The 19,524-nt window shown below is 40.1% G+C and overlaps 1 protein-coding gene across 4 annotated transcripts in view; it reads right to left on the bottom strand.

The window, feature by feature from the left end:
* The window catches only part of SOX5 (SRY-box transcription factor 5), a 722,172-nt gene that overhangs the window by 482,279 nt on the left and 220,369 nt on the right, over positions 1-19,524 (bottom strand). For all 4 annotated transcript variants that reach the window (XM_064459677.1, XM_064459668.1, XM_064459692.1 and 1 more), the window contains exon 2: positions 9,556-9,642. The gene's annotated coding sequence lies outside the window, so the exon portion shown is untranslated. The remainder of the gene's footprint in view (positions 1-9,555; positions 9,643-19,524) is intronic.

Below are 19,524 nucleotides of genomic sequence, written 5' to 3'. Positions count from 1 at the left end.
AACTCAGCCCCAACGTAAATGAGACCCAGCCTGGTCACCTTTAGTTATACACGTGTGGCTCAGACTTAAGGTTTCAGCCTTTCATAACTATGGAGCAGAACTGAAAAGAGCCAAACTGCTTTTTCTCTCTCGAGGTATTCAGCCAAAGAGAGCCAACCATGGATTTACTGAGGTGCAACCCCAGAGGCTGGAGCCCAAGGTGTTGAGAAACTGCTTGGCCAGCCCAGATCTAAAGAGAAACTGAAGGGCACATCAAGACACCAATAGTATTGGCAAAACCCTCGGGGTTTGGGTGGTCATGCACTGTCAGCAAAAGGCAAGACCAATAGCTCCAGAGACTAGAGAACTCAGCTCGTCTACAGAAGGCCTGGAACCAGGACAGTGAAGAAGGAGCCCGGAGCAAGACACCACGCAATATAGCATAACTCTTGACTTGAACATGACCCACACCAAGGGCCAGAAATCCAGAGAGCACGCAGTCCTTGTCCCTAAAGAAGGACTACCAGCAAACACAAGCAGGGCTTTCGTTTCATCACTACATATCCACCAGGGAGTGGACCAAGATGACAAAACATTGCACATTTACTGCCATGTGACTGCTGGTTTGTGGCCACTTTCAATAGTGCCATGGTCTAGGTTTGAATGAGCAACCTCAAGGTGAGGGGCTGTTGTATCTCATTACCAGTTCCCCATGCCTCATTAAATTTGCATTTATTTGGTTCTCACTGTTAGTGGTTCCTACAATGACCAGCTAGAAATTACACAGAAATGTGCCCTTTTACTTCCTTTTCACACTCCCTCCCTCTCCCCCCCCATTTATTTTAACCCGACAGGCTGTAACACAACAGCAACATAATGCAAAGTGAAATCCTTTTACAACCCTGGGAAGGCCAAGATGTGTGCCCAATAAATGTAAGCAGACATGATATCCTTTATAATCACAGCAAGATGAAGATGTGAACTGAATAAATGCTTTAAAAACATCATAGATCCTATTAGATGCAAAAGATTGAAGCGTTAGGCACCTTTTAGCTCAACTTTCATTTAATTTACTGCTTGCTGTACTGTAGTCTAAAGGGAGTGAAAAAATCCTCTAATTTTTTTTTCCTTTTCATGAGCTGACCAAGGAGATGAAATCTGGGTACTTTAATTACCATTCAGAGCCAAAGGCCTGGCCTTTGATATGGAAATCCCACTTCAACTCCAGCTTGCTACTGCCTTTCCCTGTCCCCTTCTCCTTCCAATCTCCCAACATGAATTTTAAGTAGTCTTGTCAACACCTGACCATGAAAGCTAACAGAAGCCTGTGCTGCTAAGTTGGTGTTGTTGGTATTTTTTTCTTTTTTACTTTTTCCCTTTTTTTTTTTTTTTTGAGGAGGGACTGAGGGGGAGGGGTGGGCTAGAAATTGGCCTAAGTGACCAGATCTCAGCACCTTCTTCCGAACAAGCAGTGCGGTGTGGCCCAGCTGCATGCAGCAACTCACATTAAAGGGTAAAAGAAAGAAGAATCGGGGGGGGGGGGGGGGGGGGAAGGAACGGATGAAAGCTGTCATGTACAGTTACCCTGTTATTGTCATCTGCCTGCTGCATGACTCCCAGCTTTGCTATAATTATTAATTGCACTTGTCAACTGTCATTAATTCCTCTTTAGCATCCCTGTCTTAGAGTAATTAGACAGAACAGCCTCACTGCACTCATTGTTTTGAGAGGCCCCTGAAAGAGCCCAACGGGCTCTGCAAAGAGACAACCATCATTAATACAATAGAGCACCTCAGCATTAACCCTTTCAAAGGCGCAGAAATCAGAAGCCATCAGCTCTCCCATCTCACAACTTGCAGTTGCTGGACCCCCCTTTCCCTTTCCTTTACGAGGGCTCCTATGTGATGACTCAGGAGCAGCTGAAAGCTTCAGGTGCTTTACTTGGAGGGATGCTGCAAGGAGGCCTAATTTTCCAAGGCTGGGGACTCAGGACTCCCCAGCTGTCAGTCAAGACATTGTCCTCATCTTGCATACTCTACTCTGAAGAGGAAGGCACAAAACACCGGACTGTTTAAGAAATTACTGTCTTCAAGTTCTACCTGTAAGTTTACAGTGGCTCACAGAAAAGCAGCTGCAGGATGTCAGTATTCTTTGACACTTGCTTTCCTCCCCTTACCTGAGCAAAGGGATGCAGACACTGTTGTTCTGACTGCAGCTGCCAAGAACCCAGTGCGAGATCCCAGAGCACAGCTTCACTATGACTGCTCCCATGCTAGTCCTCCATGAGACACCCCACCCCCCGATAAACTTCACCTAACCATATGCACTACAGCTGTCCCGAAATTCCCCAATTCCCAAGCCCAGTAATCTCCACCACTGTTACACAGGTATAAGCGATGACCACAATCTGCCTTACACTTGGCGGCTGTGCAGATGATGCATGGCAGGGAGCAGGAACTCTTGTTTACTCTCCCAGATTTACAATGCTAGAAGGCATAAGAGCTCATGTAATGTGGAAAAGGTACAGTAAGAGGGCATTATTCTGAGTCTATGAGCAAGGGAAGGGGCAAAGCAACCAAGTGGGACAATACTGTTTTGTATCATCAATCTTGAGAACACAACTACACTTTCCATTGAAAACACCAAGCTGTTGTTGAGGCAGGGGCAGAGCGGGGAAGGAAGGGAGAAGAAAAGTGTTTGCTCTCTTAACTTCATTTTACTCTAGCACCTGACTACATAATGGTGGTTAGGGTTACAAGAAATGGGGAGGAACTAGAGCAACCTGTTGCTGCAACATGAAAAATATCTGCAGTTCGACTCTTAGTTTACTGCTTAGTTTTACCAAACTCTATTCCTCTGCAGCTAATCTACTCACTCGTCTCATTCTTTAATTATAATGCTACAATTCAGAGTTCTCAAATCGAGAATGGAAACCAGCTAGGCGATAGCCAGATTCCATTTTGGTGCTCCTTGGGGACACTTTGAGGAGCTCCCGGGCTACCAGATAGATCTTCACAGGGGCTTGGGGAGACAACACTGCACCATCACACCCTTAGTCCCACAGCTGGGGGTGGAGGGAGCACAGATGATTATTTTTTTCCTCTAAATTCCCAGGAAAAACTTGTATTTGTATTCACACTAGGCAAGGAGTTTTGCCAAATCACAATCAAATAACATCTTCAGCAACAACATTCCTTAAACAATTTATTTTAAATAAAACTATATAGTCCTGGGTTAAAACTGAAACCCAGAATACTGAAAATGAAAAGGAAATTTCTTGCTGTGTGCTGTAGACTACCTGCAAACAAGAGAACTTTGTGAAAATTTTTTCCATTAAATTTTGCCTATCTTTTCAACACTTGCCCAACTGAGACCATCAAAGCCACAAATTAATGAAGCAAATATACTCTAAAACAGGGTTTCAAAGTCATAAAATATTAAAGAATTTTATTTAGAGCTTCACCTTCTTTGGATCTAGCTTAGTGGCTTGTGATTTACTGAAATAACAGAGAGCTTTGTATAAAGCCATGTGGAATATATTTATAGTACATATAGAACCAGAAAAATCTTTCATAAGCATTTTCATCAGACTTTTGGCAGCATGCATCCTGCATCAGAAATAAGAATTTGGCCATATATCTGATCAGCAAACACTTCTTTGCCTTCCTTTATTGTGGCTATAGTCAACCAATGCAAAAATTAGAGTGATTTTTTTTTTCAAAACGGGGCCCAGTTCAGCTGCATGTTAAGTACCATCACTGATTAAATCCCTCCTGCATTTTCTTACAGATGGATTTCAGTGCCCCACAAAATTGGCCCTGTCTTTTATAACAACTCAGATGACAGCCAAATCTTATGTTACCTTATTAGTGAGGTCTGCTAAACCACCTTTAAATTGCACAGTGGCCGAACTTATCTAAAGGCCAGATTTAATACAGTATATGCGTATTATTACAAGTTTCTGAATGGCCTGTTATACTAGTTCCTCAGGTAAATAAACCAAGTAATTCTATTTTACTCTGCTAATGCCAGATGTTTATTTCACCTTCTTACATGAGTATGCTCTTGGGACAGACGTAAACCAATCCTGATTGCAGTCAGCAAAGGCACCCTAGGATAAAGCTGGCTGAACTCACTGATGATTTCAGGTCTTTGGTGTGATCTGCTGAGACATTTCTGGGATTCAGCCAGAAGCTATGGCATTAGCTCTCCTTACTTCAAGAGGTGAAAAACAATAGGTGGTTAACATCCATTTCAGTGTGAATTCATGTGCTTTCTGCAGTGAACTTCTGTCACCAGTATTTTGATGCACGGTTGGGAAGTTTTGCCAATTCAAAAGCACAACTCTGTAAGCAGCTCGTTATCAGATTCAGCTGCAAATGCATGCATTCCTCTAACCCTTAACACCTGACCCCTGTATGGTGCATGTTCCCAAGTCATCCTGAGCCCACGTTTTCCCCCCCCTCCCCTTTACAGATCACACTAGCTAAAAAAGCAATTAGCAAGAGTGAAGCACATACAGCATGTACACAACCTTAAAAACAGGCCAATATCATTACAGATAATAAAGTCTCTGTTCCACAGTCTTTCCAATGAAGAGTGTTCAGGTGATGATTAACCAACAAACTAAGTGTTCAGCTGCAATCTCAGCCCATTTTGAACAGTTTTTGCCCAAGGCAAACTAAAGCAGAAGATTAAAAAGCCCCTCCCAAATGGATTAAAAACCTAGTTAAATGACCATCTTTGAGGTCATGATAGCAATAAATAATATCTATATACTTGTATTATATACAGGAAAAAAACAACCCTCAGACAGTCCTTCTCCAGAGGATTACTTCAACACTTTTGACTTCAGAGAGATTGAAACTGATTCTCCTAAGCAAGCAGTTTTAACCTAAATCAGAACTCACCTCTCTGCCAATCAGAAAGCAGCTTTTTTTAAAAAAACGTATACTTCCTAATAGTTATATGGCCCTTAATCCTCTTGGAAACAGTTTTAGGTCATTATTCCAGGAGTTATTAGGTTGGAAAACAGCTTCTAGGCAAATGATGCTATTCACAAACCTTTTACACCAGAAATAATGGTTGGATTATTTCTGCCTCAAAAGTAGTCTCGAGGTCTGATTTCTTATTTTCGTTATATCTGAAGTTCCCAAGAAAAGACACAGCTACTTGCTGTTAAATAATAATAATAATGAAAAATTTAAATATGTAAAAGTAATTTTTAAAGGATTATAAGGGCAGTAATGAAGGTAAATTTGGATCTTAAGTGGAAGTAAAAAATAATGTTTTTTCTCCTGACTTCCAATGTGCTTGTAATGCTTCCAAGGGTACCTGAATGCTTTGGTGTTTCCCCAAAATACCAGTTTCAAAAGGCTTTCACAGATCTTCGGGTTTTTCCCTTATGTCTTCTAAAGTGTTATTCCTTTTTCACATCCGTTGGTGTCTCACAGCAATAGAGAAAAAAAGGTGTCTCGAAGTCTAAGTCTGTTCCTTGTGCAGCAATTGAGAGAATGGATAACCACACATCCTTGAGTCTGGGAGTAGCCCCCTTTCTGGGACCTCTGAGAGCAGTTGCTGTTCACCGTAACTTATGCTTTGCCTTCAGCTGCCAGTGCTCTGCAGAGTAGGCTGACCACAGACTCACCAGGCAGCTGAGCTCACAGAACCGGCATCAGGTAATCAAAATAGTCCTGTATTTGAAAATACAGAATTATCTATTCAATTTTTCAAATTTTCTACCCTTGATCACAGGAAGTAGCTGGGAAATAGGGAGTTCAGTACCTCCCCCACCCCAGATAGATTCCTCCTCCTTTTTCCAAAAAAAATTACCACAATAACATATATGAATTTTCAGTAAGAACAGATATTTTAAAACATCATTAACTACAGAAGCCAGCCTTTTCCTCGTACCACATTTTTCTCAATGCTTGCACACATACAACAACAACAAAAAGATGACCCGAGTCGTCTAGCCCAAGTTAGTTTAGCTCAAGTTGGTTTAGCAATCCTGCCACCAGTTACGATTGCCGTGCAGGTCTAGATCTCTAACATGTGCATCTAACAGAGACTGTGGAGTTGGCGCATGCCCAAAGTAGTCCCAGGAACTGGGAGCCTGCAGCATCGTAAGCACTTCCACAAGTCCTTCCACTTCTCCTCTCTCTGGTGTTAAAGCATCAGTGGAGTATGCACAGACACCCTAAGAGTCCAGCCTGAGAGCTCTAAGGCCAAAAGGCTCTCCTGAAAAGTCGGTCACTCCTCCATTTCATAGTGAAAGTCAAACATAAAAACAAAACAAAAACAAAAGATATCACTGACAACAAGTCCATACATATTAATCTGTGCTACACTGCAAACTTTGCTTCCTTTGAGCTGATAAAATACTAAAATTTCAGTGTCAATTTTTTTTTTGCCCACGTAACAACTTCAGGATTGTCACTGTCACTTTTACATATAGCTGTATATGCACGTCACATACCCATAATCTTCTTTTTCTCAAATAAAATAATTGAATTAAAAATGTAGAAGCCTGCTTGCTGTAAACTAGTTATTAGCAAATTTTCATCCATTAGTTCTTACCCTGATGATGGCAATTCTATTCTTTGCAGAACAAGGGGGTCATAGTGGGAGACAAGACTTCAGCATCACAAAAACTGCAGCACAAAAAGAGCAGCAGCATCTCTGACTAAATGTTTCACTGAGGAAGTGATATCACAGAATCCGGTGGCCAAAGGATTCTGTGGTATCACTTTCTGAAGTATATTAAAAATGTATTAATTTGCCTAGATGGCAACTTCATCATCACTGCTCAGGAAAAATCCAAAAACCTACAGGAAAGGCCTTCTGAGGTAATAGAAAGCTAAGAAGACATAACAGAATTAAAAAGAAGAAAAGAAAAAGAATTGTTGCATTTGTTCTCCTTAGTTATATTAGGAATAAAAAACAAATATAATGTAATAATGTATCCCAGCAGTTCAAATCTTCTAATTTATGTAGAATGGATTATTACTTAGACAATCTGACCCTGGGCAAAACTTCCTCAGTTGAGAAGATTTACAATCTAATTATGCAGGAAGTTCTGCTGAGACAGTTTGGGTGCAATGGTCTTCTATTACATTAGCTTAGCTAAAATTGCTGCATCTTCGCTTGCTTGGTGTTCCAAGTACTCATATGAAAACAGAAAATCTTTCATTTGCATCCTTTATTTCCCTTTAGTTTTTCTCACCATTACTGTATGCAGAAGCACTCGTTCTCAACTGCAAATAGCAGCAAGGGGCTGAGGTTGTTAATGGCAAACTATGAGTTGCCTTTCAGGCTTTTGCTCTGGCCCCTGTTTAGTGAACTGACTTTAAAAAGGACCATCAAAGTGCTTTTCCTAATTTTTACAATGATAGTTGCTGCATTATTGCTCCCCTCTCTTATTGCAAATGCCCCTATAGAAAGCCTGAAGCTGAAATCTGTTCCTGTACACTTTCTTTTTCTCCCTGCATGCACAAAAGTAGTTTATTTTTGTAGGGTGGCTCAGAGATGTTTTGCTGCTGTCTCAGCCACCTGAATATTTTTAGCAATCTATTTCATTAGATCAAAAAAAGATCCCTCAACACATACAAAAATAGCAAGAACTTTACAAGGCTGTAGAGGAGAAGACAGGAAACTTGGGTCTAACACAATCCAAAGTATCTTTTCCCCCCCCCCCAGCTATATTACTGTGTACTGATATAGCTGAATATACAGACATGTCCTATATTAACACAGGCAGAGAAATTGGTGCCTTTTTTTCTTTACAGTAAGTGTTTTGATTTCAAAAGGTCAATGGATCATGTCACGGCCTTCAGTCTTGATAATTACCATGTGTAGTAATACACATTTTTATCTACAGGTGGCAGACCTTTTAAAATCATCTTCAATCAAATTCATTAGACATTTTTGTTGATACCACCACCCACATTAAAAAGTAGGATCTGCAGCATAAAGTTCTAATTAACGCTGTTCAATTTAGAGGACACATTTGTCAACAAAGTGGCTCAATTCTCAAAGGCTAGTGACCCCTCTTAGAATGAAAGCCAAAAAAAAAAAATAAATAATAGAACCAAGAACTCAGCTGCCCAATATATGGTAAGCTTTTATTATTTAAAAATCACTCAGCAACTCAGAAACTCAGCAAAGATTTTCTTTTTTTCTCTAAAGTAGAAGTTTCACTTCCTTGATTATTAAGCACTGGCTGGTAAATTAGTGATTTCTTCTTTGATAAGCTTACTTAGAAAAGGAAAAAAATACAAGAATGTCACAACTGACTTCTGGCAGTTAGAAAGAGAAAAGTGAATCATAAAACTTTTTTGTATCCAAATCAATCATTTTAAAATACCATGACTTGGACTGTCATCTCACATGCAAGTCTAAGGCCTCACTACGAAGCAGAAAAGCACTGATTTACACCAAAGTATTATCAGTCAATCATATAATCCTGCATTCAAACTTAATTAGAAATTTCATCCTGACAAGAAAAGTGGAATAGCCCTCTGCATGAGGGCAAAATCTTACTGAAATCGAGAAGGCAGTCGCAGGGTTTCATCTGAGGGTTGGTCCTAAATCCTCAGTTACACTGGCCCTGGTTCTCTACTGCCTTCCACATCTTTTCTTCCTTTCAACGCATGAAAACATGCTACCTGCCACTCTGGCTGCATTTCTAATCCTTATGGGGTAGCAACTGCCACCCCCCCTTGCAAAGACAATAATTATACCAGAATACATGACTATAGATAGCAACCTGATAAAGACAGGTGAAGCCTAACCCTAGGACAAACTCACCACACTCAACAGCATTTGACATATTCAACCCTTCCTAAAGTCCACAATAACAAGATAAAAAACATTCTACCAAAAGAAGCTGCTTGTCTTTGAAACCTTAATTCTGCAAACATTTACTATTCATGGCAGTCAGGTTAAGCACAAAGACTACTACAGGGTTCAGCAGACACATTAGCTGTTGGATTACTTGTATCCGAGTCCCTTGTCAGGCCAACAACAACATTTAACTAGACTGTTCCCCATCCACCCTCCCTAACTGCAAGAAATGTCATTTTATAAAGCACTTGTAAAAATTCAGTACTTGGGATATATATACACTTACACATCAACACTAAAATATTGCACATAAATCTACAAGTTTATAGTAATTTAGGGAAAACTCTTTATCTTGCCAGTAAATTTTAACGACAAAAATGCCCAAACCCAAAAATCTTTTAAAGTTATCTTTTTGGGGGTTCTGAACAGGTTGAAATAGAACTGCAAAGCAGATTGAACGACTAACAGAAAGTATAGATAAACTTAAAACATTTACACTGGGAATAGACACACTGGAGAATATCCTTATTTATTTGCTGACATCCCCACTCCTCCCCCTCCTCCCCAGTCCAAAAGAGTGGGTGAGAGAAATTGTGTACACTGATGTCTTTTGTGGTAACCTAGTAACCTTCTCCTTTTTCTCCACAAGCTCTTCCTTCATACCACACTCTTCCATATTGCTAGCCCTCCAGAGTAATTGCCGTATGTCTTTATATGGTTTTGTTTTCCTACCCAATGCAGAGGAGTTGGGGTTATTTTCAATCTTCGGAAGCTTGTAAACAGGATCAAACAGGAACCTGGTCATCAGCAAGAGGAAGGCTAGAAAAATAAAAGCAAATGCATATCAACAATTTTATTTTAAAAAGAAAATACATCCAAAACATGAAACAAAAGCCTGGGCTCTGCTAGACATCCCCCTCCCTGTTCTTTTTTGTTTAGTTCATGAACTCCTTTTTGCAGAACAGAGGCTGGTGTAAATTAATGTGTGACCCAAAATATATCACATGGAAAAGCTGCCATAGAAATATGTAATAGCAAAAATAAAAAAAAAAGGAAAGAAAAGAAAAGTCGACATTATTAGAACTAAAGTGGCACCTCATCATGAGAAATCAATACAAAGATTGAACTAGGAGAAGGATATGACTATATATTCTTGCCTCTCTTGAGTGTTTAAACATCTAACCTAAACTCACCGATTCTGTTTTTATATCCCCAGCCTAACGTGCTCGCACGATTAGTGCGTTTAGCATGGTTAGCGGTGCGAGTACGGCACTGGGAGCAAGAAGTCCTCTGCGTTTGCCTCTGCTCTCAGCTGTCACCCTGTGAGCAGAAGGGTTACTCGCACATTTACTCCATGACTTAGACCCCTGCCTCAAGGTTCTGAGCTGCAGCTGACGTTCCTGCATAGGTGACCGAGTGGCATCTCCCCCAGGCATGACAAAGCCCAGAACTTCAATGATTAGCGTTAGATAGCATGACCTCCCAGACCTCACCTCGCCCTCCACCATTCAGGAGTGCGATGCACCCCAGATGTCTCTGGGCACCTATTGCAGTTACAGCTGCTGCTGTTTTATCCCCAAGCCTGCAGCAGAATGGGGAGAACTGTTTTGTGATACAAGGTGTACACGTGTGGGAGGGATGAGGTAGGAGCTGGGACCCCCCTGCAGAGATCTGTCTCACTGGTGCATGGAAGAGCGCAACTAGGCTGTTTGACCCAGGTAGCCCTGCCTAGCCACAGGCTCCCCATTACTAGCTTTATGCCTCGGTTTACCTGGTTGCAAAGTTGATAAAATAAATTTTACGTGCACATCAAAGCAATGATTTGAAAACAAAGTCTCTAGTACTACTGTTATTTCACTGGATCACATGAACACAGTTGCATAAGCGAGTCTGAGACCATACTTGTGACATGACACACTGAGTTCACACAAGCCGAAGTCCACACCATCTCAGGTGTGAAGCAGCTGTCCTTTCAGTCAGGTTTTGCATCCCTAACCTGTGTTACAATCTATTAATATCAATCTAGTCTAACCAAACCAGATCATTTGTAGTAGGCAACATATATATGAATAAAAATAAATCAGAATTTATTTTATTTTTAAACTACAAAACACACACCAAACCAAATTCTGAAATCAGTAACCTTGGCAGATAAAACCAGAAACTTTCTCTACTGGTTTACTTTGCCAGCCCTAGAGCTCTGAGAATGCTCTGTGAAAAGCAGCGGCACATAAGACTACCACCAAGAGCAGGCTGGTACATGAGGTTTCAAAAGACAACCATCCCTGGTGCATACTGAGCTCTGCATGCAGGCAAACTTTCTGAAGATAAACCTCAACTTCCTATATTATTTTTTTGAGCAATCAGATGAGCAAACAGAAATGTGTTCTCTATATTTTGTACAGAAATTTCCTCAAACATGAATTTCTGCTCTTAGAAAGATTAATATCTCTATGGGCTTTTCAAATAAAAAAGAAGGGGGGAAAAGTTAGTCTTCAGCGAGGGTAAGTCATCAAAATTTCCTTTTACAAAGAAAGGTCAAGATCTGCAGGACCTTTCAGACTACCTGCATCTCAAAGAATCAGAAAATACAAATTGCTTAACTCTTGTTACTTGGTTATCTTATTAAACATTCATCAACTAATTAGCATAATATAAAATTTGTCCTTTCTCTTCCTTCCCTAACCACCACATTATTAGTACAGCAGACATGTACCAGGAGCTAAGGAAAGAACGAGCCCCACTCAATTCACTCTTATGTAGGATGAGATCCCAGGACAATGAAGATGAAGACAGGTCACAGGATAATCAAAACTGTAAGATATTTACACTAAACAAATATTGCCCATGAGGTTTTTGTCTTTCCCAGCAACCTGGAAGCAAGGCATAGTGCTACTCCCTATCTTCTTCATATAAGCAGAATACAAGGAAGAAGTAATATTCATTTTGCTCATTCTTGTGTTTTCTGCTACAAACACTGATGAAAGGTACTTGCTCATCCTTGTCTCTGACCTATCTGCTCCCTTAACCAATTCCTCTTTCCAAAACTTTTGTGATTTTTCCATAAACCTAGATAGTTCTAGGTTTTTGAAGAAGCCTTGCTTTCTCTTTCTCTGTACTTAGCACAGTAACCTCCACAACCAGGCCTGGGCAGGTACAGTTATAACAAAAAATATGGAGTAATAACAACAGTAATAAATAATATTATTATTAATAATAATAACCTGAGCTAGAATTTCAGCTGGATCCAGGTTACTTTACAACAGTGTGGCCCCCAGTTAACTCCCAACACAATAGACTTAAGCATTTTCTGCTTGTTAATTTTATCTACATGAAGTTTCTAGTTGGTGTCAAAAAGTATACTTCAAAAGGATTGTTTTAGGACTGTTAGAAAAGAAAAAAGCAAAATTGAGGCTAACGACTGGCTGTAAGCTATGACATGTAGATGAAGGTTTTTTAAATTTTTTTCCAGGAGTAGAGCTGGAGATATCTGTCTGGGAAAAGACCCTTTGGAAAAAACAGATCTACATAGAATAAGCAAAGTTTAATTAATTTGTTGAAATAAAAATATGTTTGTAAAGGTAAAATGCCACCTAATTACAACTGTTGATTAACAAGAAGATGAGGCAACCCCCAAACATTAATAGATACTTTAGAAATTGTGGTTCTTGGCTATGGTCTTTAGTGGAGTGACAGACCAGCCAAAAAAAAGACCTGTTGCCATGTGAAGAAACCTAGATCCTACTCCGCAATTAAAATCACTTTCATCTTAACTATGGTATCCATAGGAAGTGCCTAAGAAAATTTATACTTTTAGCTATTTGACTTTCTCTCTATTTCCATAACATGTCCTTCAATGTTTCTGTTTCTACAGCAACATGGTTTGGGGACCATTATTTGGGAGGACTGCAAGGGCAGCATTCCAGAAGCAGGCAAGAGCTCTGTGCGCAGGAGTTAAATGCATGGAAAAGCACAAAAAGGAGACTGAAGAAACGCTTTCCAAGAACTGTCAGAAAATGAGAGAAAATTTTAAGTATGAAGTTTCGAATTATAGCATGCATTCTTACAAAGACTTTTACAATTTTATTAGAGTAATACATCATATACTGTATACTATATCCTAAGTTTTATTTATTGTACTTTACTAAAAGAGTTTTTTTTTTCCCTGAATTTTAATAGTGGTGAAAACAGATCAGCAGCCTTCAAGACAGAAGGCCTGCCTCTGACCACAACCTGCACCCCATCTTCCTCAGAGAACCCTGCCTCAAAAGATACTTCCACTGATGCAATCTGCAAGTTCCTTTGACCTGTTCAACCCTTTGCCTCTTTACTGAGGCCACCAGGAATACGTCAGTGAAAATACATCAGTGAAAAACAGGTTGGTGGTTTTTCTGTGATGACAATGACATTAGCTTGTAACAGGTTTTTTAGGAAGCAAACAGAGCAAAGCCCCAAAATGACTCTGCTCAGCCCTTCCCCAGCACAGAATAACAGCAGGACTTTCTGAAGGCAGAAGGGAGAAGGGAGGGCAGAGGCCAGCATCCATTTTCTGAAGGTGGGTAGTCCCACAACAGTGGTGGGTGGGATCACACCTCACCTAACCAGGCTGGGAACACAGATAAGGCTACCTGAATCTAACATAGCCTTTGCGAAGTAAAATACTGCCATTGCAAACATCTGCTGGATCTTACTTAGCGGGGTGCAGGGGGAGGAAATCAAAGTGCCCAGCACACCACACAGTGTGCACAGAAAATGCAACCATTTACAGTCACTGTGACTCACATCTTTCCACGTTTCACCTGTGGGGTGGTTAAAGCTGCTTCCAGTTATGCACGGTGCAGTGCACTATAGAGAACAGAATGAGAGAAACACAGAAACATGAGGTTTTCTGCATATACTTTCATTTTCACAAGAACTTCCTGAGGCTTATGGCTGTTAGTTTTAACTCTTCAAGTCTTAAATCTGCCCATTAAGGTTGAGGTGAATTAGTGGAGCAGCATAAAGACAACTGTGTTGCCACATCTTCTGCAGATGAGGTCTTCAGTGACTTGGGGTATACTCTGGCAAATGTTTATCCACTCTTGAAAAAATTGAATGCATGTAAGAAAGAAGCATAAATGCTTTTGAAAACCTGTCGTCTTCAGAAGGACCCTACCTCCTACTTTCAAATGATGAGTTCTCATTTCACAAGCCAACATCTGATCCACGTATGGGCCTTTCAGAACATTCCTTTGACAGCATGAACTAAGAAGAAACACAGGATAGTTCTGGTTGTTTTTCCCGCTCCAAAACAGTCAAAACTAGTCTAAACAGAGTAGGCTTGTGGGTTGTTTGGGGGGTTTTGCTGTTGTTTTCAAAGTCACTTTTTTTGCTAGAAAAATACCAGCTGGCCTGTGCAAGATTACCTCTCCTCGGTATCTACCTGTTCATATGGCTGAGGAATAACAGAGAAGTCTGGAGGGGTGGGGTTTGTTTGGGGTGGGTTTCATATTTTTCTTCTTTTAATCTATTTGCCAACCAGAGTCATTTATCCCCTATTAGATAAAGTATAATAGACTATACCGAAAGGGTCACTGGCCTTCCATTTAATGATATTGCCGGCACCAATCTACATTTTCCCGACAGTGTCCCTCAACACAGAATAAATGGCTGATCTCTTCACAATAACAGCTGATTTCTATTTATTAAGCTAAAAAGGTCACCATTTTCTACGGCTGGGCCGCCCTGCACTATTGATAATTTTATGCATAAACAAATGGCAAATTTGTGCCACATAAATATGCATTAGCAATTACTTTTTCCTCGGGCAACGTTTGCCGCATGCAAATGTGTCCCTCACAGGGCCTGGTGGCTTTTGTTTTAGCTCTTGAACAGCCAAACAAAAGAGCACAATAAACAGTTTTAAAATTGCCAATCAATAGGAAATGCAAATGCAAAGGTAAATGGCAAGAAACTTGCCCAAACAAAACTCAACTGAAAAAGCAAACCAAAAATCATGCAAGGAAATAAATAAGTAAACAGAAAGGACTTTCTCTTCCCTCCCCACACTCATATCTTCAGCTCTGGATTTTATTTCTTTTCGGTAGAGAGATGGCTAAAGTGCTCTTCATATGGCAACAGTGGAGCTGGTACTAATGCAGACCCCAGCCAGGAGCACCTACAATATAGGCATGGGTTGAGTACACATGAAGCAGGACCCACACCCATATCCAAAGGAAACAGGCAAAAGAAGAAGTATGCCTGAGGAAATTAATGTAGTCTTCTGTGATTACATGTTTCTGTCAAAGATTTTTGAAGAAAAGCTACACATGAAGGATTCACTGAAAAAAGCTTAAAATCCTAAATCAGTATTTACAGAGTGTTTATTACTGGAAGTGCCCAGATAATACCAACTTATCTGTGCCTACATGCAGATGTCTGTAGTAACAGGCTAATGAATGTTGTCATTTGAGAAAGTTGAGCTACATATAATTTCCTTTACCCCAGGGACAGAAAGCTTGATTTTCCCTTGTCTTATCCTTGGACTCCTCATTTCTGACAGCAAACCACAGTTGTATACAAGATGCAGGATAATGGAAAAATCAGACCCAGACACTAAATTGGTATGAACATGGAAACCAAAACTGACAATTGTAGGAGAACTGATGATTGCTTTGATTTTTCCCCTGCAACAGAGGAGCTTCAGTGCTGTAGAGAACTGAGCATGACACGTACCATGATTATTATCGTTTGTAGGCAGGCTATTACGTGTGGACAAAGAATCCAGTTCAGTAATGCAGTAACACCACTTTGTGCACAAATACATGCTAAGGCCAGCTGTATGACCCATGCAAGCAACCAGCTTTCTTTTCACTTAACTTTCTGAGGCAGTAACTCTGTTTTCATGACCAGGATTAAAAAATGGAAAGGCATGAAATATAGCCAGCAGAGTAAGTTGCACCTCATTCTACAAATGTTTATGAAAAAGCCTAACTTAAAACATGTGGGCTTATCTTTTGGTTAAACACACACAAAAAAAAAGAAACCCCAAAAAACCAAGCACAAAAAACCACCTAAAACAGATTCTTTCAACAGAAATTGAAGAGATTAATCATGTGCTTCAAGTGTTTCCCAGACATGAGACATAATACAGCAGGTAACCTGCATATACACATTTCTATGATGTTAGTGTCCAAGCTTTTTATTTTTAATAAATAGGAATGGTCCTGTCAACGTAAACATTCAGCAGCAAACCTGTTTTTTTTTCCCCACCCAATCAGTTGTCACAGAATGAAAATTCCACAGAATTCATTTCCATGAATGATACTAAAAATTTAAAAGCTGATAAATACATTTTTGCCAGTTAATCAGTTAATTTTGTGCCTTTCAGTTTCCCTGGTTTTGGCTTAGGTGGTTTTATAACACCACTTTACACCAGGACTTTTGACTCTGATAGAAACCAGTACAAGTGTTAACAGCTATAGTGCCAGTGGTAATTGGTTTTAACCATTCTCATCCCAAGAGCACTCTTTACATGTGGTCCAGTATGGAAAAATCTACATCGAGCACAGGACAAGATGTGCCCTCACAAAGCAAAAGTCCTCATTTTAGGCTTTTAGCCAAGAGCACTACCCACACCGGTAACGCATTTCAGGCACAAATCCACAGTTTTCAATTTCTCTAAATGATGAGAAGATGATCAATACAACACGGTAAGTGAGAGTTATACAGAACTCCCCCCTTGCCATCAACCTTTCCCTGCCCTGCTTTTTCGATTATGATACACACACGCAAAAAAAGGATGTTGATAGCACCTCTTGCTTTGGGTAAGATAAGACACTTCCAACAATTGCACACCCGTAGGAGAGAGTGTCCTCAGCTAAGACACATTGCCTTCCGCAACTGGCCCCAGAGCTGCTGGGCAGCTGCTACTCAGACATGCCCATACAGTCAAGGGGTATCCACCTGATAGCGTACACACTGCAAATCCCAAAGAGTTCAGAAATGACATATCACAGAAATTTGCATACCATTTTGTTAAGTTGTGATTGAAAGACCCATGATTATACACAAAGTTCTCCTAAGGTCGGCAACAGAGTAAAAAAGGCATGAGCAGGTAAGCTAAAGCAAGATCAAATAAATTGTTTAAATGTCACTGCAAAGGTAGTTCTCACGAATGTCTCTGTGGCCAGTCTACTGCCATTAACATAGTTAGAAAATCTGTAATAGGAAGAAAATTATTACTACATAAAATATTCCTGCAAAGAGATGCTGCCACAGAATTGAAATGAAAAGATGTAGCTCAATTTGTTAATGCCCATCCCACATGTGTGAAAGTGATGAACAGTGGAGAATGAAATGACTGTTAAATCTCTGTTAACAAGTGTATTTTAAATACTATACATGGATCTTTGTATTAGTACCATGTCGTAAACTTTGATGGGCTATTCACGTTAATCCCCAAAACTAGCACTAGCACTATCAAAACAAAGCCTCCAGAGAAGACCCCAAGAGATGGCCGTTTTCTATAACAGTGGGTGGAGTTGTTTTTGAGAGAAGTATGCGGCTCAAGAGCATGAGACGGGAATACGTTGTTTTGCCAAATTTCTCTCTCCCAATGAGCTCAGCTTCTACTCTTCTAACCCCCATTTTCAATGAAAGTTATTGTCTCTAATGGTTCAAAGAATTTTTTTTTCTTTAAAATAGAAAGAAGCACTGGTACAACCACAATCTTCATAGAAACATGCTTTTAATGGCAGAGATTTCTTCCCACACCCCCGCTTTGTTTACAGCTTTCCTGGAAAGTTTTAAAGTTAAAACTTTCTGATAAAAGTATCCTATTTCTTACATGATTCCAAATGCAAGAGCAAGTTTCTTTAAGAATTTTAATACTGAACAGAGCTGTCACTGATAGCATCTAAATGCTTGATGTATATATTTTTATATGCTTGAAACACACTTGAAAAAAAATAGCTTGCTGACAATACAGATGCTGTCACATCCGTATGATAGGCTTTTAGAATGATTTAGTCATACGCCAATTCTTCCCTTGACTTGATAAGATAACACGTTATTAGATCATTACACACGTGCACACATGCGCACACACGCTAACCTATGAGGACACTCAAAACAGACTAATTCCAGGCATTATAGATTAATCCCACCTTTTTTCCACCCCCTGACTAAGTATTAACACTTCAAGCTGTGTTCTTCTCATACAGCTACACCCCTCCTCTTTGATTCTCCATTCTTCTCCCTTCACTTGATTGCTTCCAGTTGTTTTGAATTGGGAAACATCAAAAACTGTCAGCAAGAATTTAGCATGAATTAGTATCAGAAAATTAGTGTTTTTCTCAATTAAAGAAAATATGATGTTTTTGTTCTCCTCATCTCCTCCTTCCTCTCCCCTCCCCACCCCAACAGTAACTAAAACGTGCCTCTGCAGTCAATCTAATATCTGAAAAGCAAGCTGGATTTCTCTCTCCTGCTTTTTCTCTACCAGTAAGGACTCCATGATTAAGACTCAGCTGACAGTTCTCATGCCACAGAAGCTGAAAAAAAAATCCAGCTCACTCCTCCAGCAGCTGAATTGGTCCTGGAATATGGGGGGGTGGGGGGTGGGGTGGGGGAGAGGCTTCCATCAGTCAGATAAACATATATGATCTGAAGACATTCAGAGTAAGTCAATGCTCCCTGCTCAAAGCTACAAAAGCACCCATCCCAGGCAAGTGCAGACTCTCAGCAGATAACAGATTTAAGTACTCCACTCAAAATAGTTAGAAAAAATTCTGAAGGTTTCCATATGAACCCGGCAGAATTGACCAAATGTATCCATCTGTTTGCTTTCATATACACAATATGTACGCTGCCAGTATTGGACCTCTTCTAGGGCAGGGCCCTGGGACTTCAATTACATCTGCCACTTCCCTGGTTTACAGCAGCCTCATCAGCAAAGCATGAATTTTTTTTAAAGCCTCAAAATAGCATCCTGAGGAAACACACAAGAAAATGACTATTTCTACATTTCCTCCCTTTTCTACCTGATGACTTTGCCTCAGTACCTAATATTAATATCAAATGTGATGTTCTGAGCTGAGAAACATGGAAGCACTTCAAGAAAGCCTTTTAGTGTCTCATTTCCATCTCCTTAGCTCAGAAGGGACTATTTCATAAGCAAATTTGAACACCTTCAAGCAACTCATGATGAGAGTATCCAGAATTGAATTAGTTACCTCGCCTCTATTAAAACTGGCAAAGCAGCAAATCCTCATCCCTCCTCGCAGCATATAATCACCAACACAACAAGCTGACTAGAACCTCCAAATACGGCTGCATCTTACATACCCCAAACTTGAATTATAATAGCTTAATACAGATTATTTTTGAAAATTGATATTGCTGATAATGTTGCTTATTTCACCTATGACAATTTTTTCAGATGCAACCATGAAAACCTGATGCCTTGAATGCAAAGCGGTATTTCTCACTTTAGCAACTGCAGTACATGCAACCAGTCAGCGCAAGCAGCCTCCTAGTAAAAGGCAAAGTAAATTTTAGGGTAATTTACTAAACCTCTGCACTAGTCCTCTTCAGAGGACAGAATTATCTCCAACCTATGCTGTAAAGCCTCTGTTACATAGTTTGCATTTCTCCCCAAATATCTGCTGTAAGTATCAGCAGGAAGTGCACCGCTGCTGGTCAAACCTTTACCACCACTTC

The sequence above is a fragment of the Phalacrocorax carbo genome, chromosome 1, assembly GCF_963921805.1.
Source record: "Phalacrocorax carbo chromosome 1, bPhaCar2.1, whole genome shotgun sequence".
Lineage (NCBI taxonomy): Eukaryota > Metazoa > Chordata > Aves > Suliformes > Phalacrocoracidae > Phalacrocorax > Phalacrocorax carbo.
Note: the sequence above shows the minus strand (reverse complement) of the source record. Positions and strands in the feature narration are given on the sequence as shown.